At 42.3% G+C, this 3,162-nt stretch overlaps 1 non-coding gene across 1 annotated transcript; it reads right to left on the reverse strand.

Annotated features, from left to right (window-relative positions):
• Positions 1–2,167: 2,167 nt before the first annotated feature.
• Positions 2,168–2,306, reverse strand: LOC114812517. The gene has a single exon (XR_003760167.1). It is a non-coding gene; the product is annotated as a small nucleolar RNA SNORA7 (small nucleolar RNA).
• Between the last annotated feature and the right edge of the window lie 856 nt (positions 2,307–3,162).

Genomic DNA, 3,162 nt, shown 5'->3' on the forward strand with positions numbered 1-3,162 from the left:
ATCTTATCACTGACCCCTCACCTACATCCTGCCTCTGTCTTGAAACACCCCTCTCTGTTCATATGAGGGATGATGGCTCTCCCCACCTTCAAAGCCTTGTTTTATTCATTCATTCACTGAATCATATTTATTGAGTGCTTACTGTGTGCAGAGCACGGTACTAAGTATTGGGAAAATAAAATTTAGCAGTGAAGAGAGACAATACCTGCCCATAACAGGTTCACAGTCTAGGAGGGGTAACACAGACAGCAAAACAAGTAAACAGGCATCAATATAAATAGAATTATAGATATATACATAAGTGCTGTCGAGCTGGGGAGAGGAGAGAGAAAAAGGGAGTGAATCAAGGTAATACAAAAGGGAGGGGGAGCTGAGGAAAAGGGGGGCTTAGTATGGAAAGGCATCTTGGAGGAGGTGAGCCTTCAGTAGGGCTTTGAAGCAGGGAAGAGTGATTGTTTGGTGCAAAGAGTAGTTGTTTGGTGCAAAGAGTCGTCGTTTGGTGAAAAAGCACATTTCCTCCAACTTGCCTTCCCTGACTAAGCCCTTATTTCCTCTTCTCCCACTCCCTTCCTCTGTATCACCCTTGCCCTTGGATTCATGTCCATTATTCATCCCTCACTCAGCTCCACAGCACTTATAAGCATATCCACAATTAACAAATTAAATCCACAATTATTTTTGTCTGTCTCCCCTTCTAGACTGTAAACTCGCTGTGGGCAGGGAAAATGTCTACCAACTCTGTTATATTGTATTCTCCCAATCACTTAGCACAGTGCTCTCAACACAGGAAGCATTAAATGAATATGATTGATTGATTAGAACTGTTGCCTTCCAGGAACTATAATCAAATGCAGGAGTCAGACATAAAATGTTTTCCAGATAGAAAGAAGAGCTTAACTGCTAGAGGAGGTAAATTAATATGTACAATATTGCTACAGGTGGTACAAAAGTATAGTGATTTTGTGTGGCAATTTTCCACACACACAAACATACTCTCTCAAACTCATTCATTCAAACAACAATCTCAGACATCCTGAGGCACACACTTCCACATACACACACCCATTCTAACACAAAAGCCACCTCTTTCAATAAAATACACACACCCTTTTCATCCCTTATCATCTCACATCTGAATTCAAATATGTAAGAATCAATCTCATTGTGTTTATCCATCACTTCCATTAACCCCAAACTCATCCAATCCTAAATTTTCTCCCTTTACATTCAACTTGTCCTTTTAGCTTTCTTTCTCCCACAGTTAAATTTGGGGACACAATTTTGATAAGGGTAATATCATCCTAGGGAACAATCTTCATTAGCAATTAAGCTATCTCTATGGCAAAAACTAGACCCTTGATTTAAGACCCATATATTGGAGCCTTTTGGAGAGTGAGAAATGTTAGGAGCTTTTATGGCCAAAAGCAAAATTGTATGTCATTTACCTCCCCAGTCACAGAGTCTTCTAATCTTAGAAGCTTCATTTCTAAAAGAAAGTCATACAACTAATATTTAGGCTAATATAACCGGAATGTTTTATGGACAAAAATGGATTTAATATAAGTGAATAGAAATGCAACATTAAACACAAAGGCTTTTGTATATAACTCAATAGGCTCATTACTTTAAATCTGGCCCTATTTAGTAGAAACCAAGGTTTTTATCATGTTCCCAAACCTACAAATTATCTAGGTTATTGAGGCTCAAAAAATGTACTGTGCTAAGGCTAAGAATTGTATAGATTAGATTTTCTGGACTGAGGTGGCTAGATAATTGAAGGTAACATTTATTTGAAGGACTTGGATTAACTGAATAAATGCTAGTATTGACCTGACTTTTCTTATCTGTTATTGTTCAGATTTTCAGCACAGGAATCTCACACTAGGAAGGGCATTGCAAAAATCCATCTAATTGTGTCAATTCCTATGACAATTCATAGGAATTATCTTGTCTTATGCTGTCCAGGTGTCTCCCACCCATAGCAACTCCACGGACACATCTCTCTCTGAAAGCCCCACTTCCATCTACAATCATTCTGGTAGTGTAACCATAGAGTTTTCTTGGTAAAAATTGGAAGTGGTTTACCATTGCCTTCTTCCATGCAGTAAACTTGAGTTTCCACCCTCGACTCTCCCATGCCTCTGGTTCTCAGCACAGATAAATTTTGACTTGTAGCAGATTGCCTTCCATTCGCTAGCCACTGCCCAAGCTAGAAGTGGAATGGGTATGCCTCTGCTTGATTCTCCCTCCGGTAGCTGAGACTTGGAAGAGCACTGGAAACTCTCCAGATGCGACCCTGAGAGGAGGTTACATACAGACATATGAACACACTCAGGAGTTGAGCTAGAGCACATTATCATTCAGGATGTGTGTCTCAGTAAGATCTCACCTTGGCTTCACGGACTCCGTCCTCTCCTGGTTCTCCTCTTATCTCTCTGGCCGTTCATTCTCAGTCTCCTTCACAGGCTCCTCCTCCCCCTCCCATCCTCTTACTGTTGGGGTTCCTCAAGGGTTGGTTCTTGGCCCCCTTCTGTTCACTCCCTTGGTGAACTCATTCACTCCCATGGTTTCAACTATCATCTCTATGCAGATGACACACAAATCTACATCTCCGCCCCTGTTCTCTCCCCCTCCCTTCAGGCCCATATCTCCTCCTGCCTCCAGTATGTCTCCTCCTGGATGTCTGCCCGCCACCTAAAACTCAACATGTCCAAAACTGAGCTCCTTATCTTCCTTCCCAAGCCCTGTCCTCTTCCTGACTTCCCTATCACTGTGGATGGTACGACCATCCTTCCCATCTCTCAAGCCCACAACCTTGGTGTCTTCTTTGACTCAGCTCTCTCATTCACCCCACACATCCAATCTGTCACCAAGATCTGCCGGTCTCACCTTTATAATATTGCCAAGAACCACCTTTTCCTCTCCACCCAAATGGCTACCTTACTGGTACAGGCTCTCATAATATCCCAGCTGGATTACTGTTTCATCCTTCTCTCTGATCTCCCTTCCTCCCGTCTCTCCCTGCTCCAGTCTATTCTTCATTCTGCTGCCCGGCTCATCTTCCTGCAGAAATGCTCTGGGCATGTCATTCCCCTTCTTAAAAACCTCCAGTGGTTGCCTATCAACCTCCACACAAAACAAAAACTTCTCACTCTAGGCTTC

The sequence above is a fragment of the Ornithorhynchus anatinus genome, chromosome 5 (assembly GCF_004115215.2).
Source record: "Ornithorhynchus anatinus isolate Pmale09 chromosome 5, mOrnAna1.pri.v4, whole genome shotgun sequence".
Taxonomy (NCBI): domain Eukaryota; kingdom Metazoa; phylum Chordata; class Mammalia; order Monotremata; family Ornithorhynchidae; genus Ornithorhynchus; species Ornithorhynchus anatinus.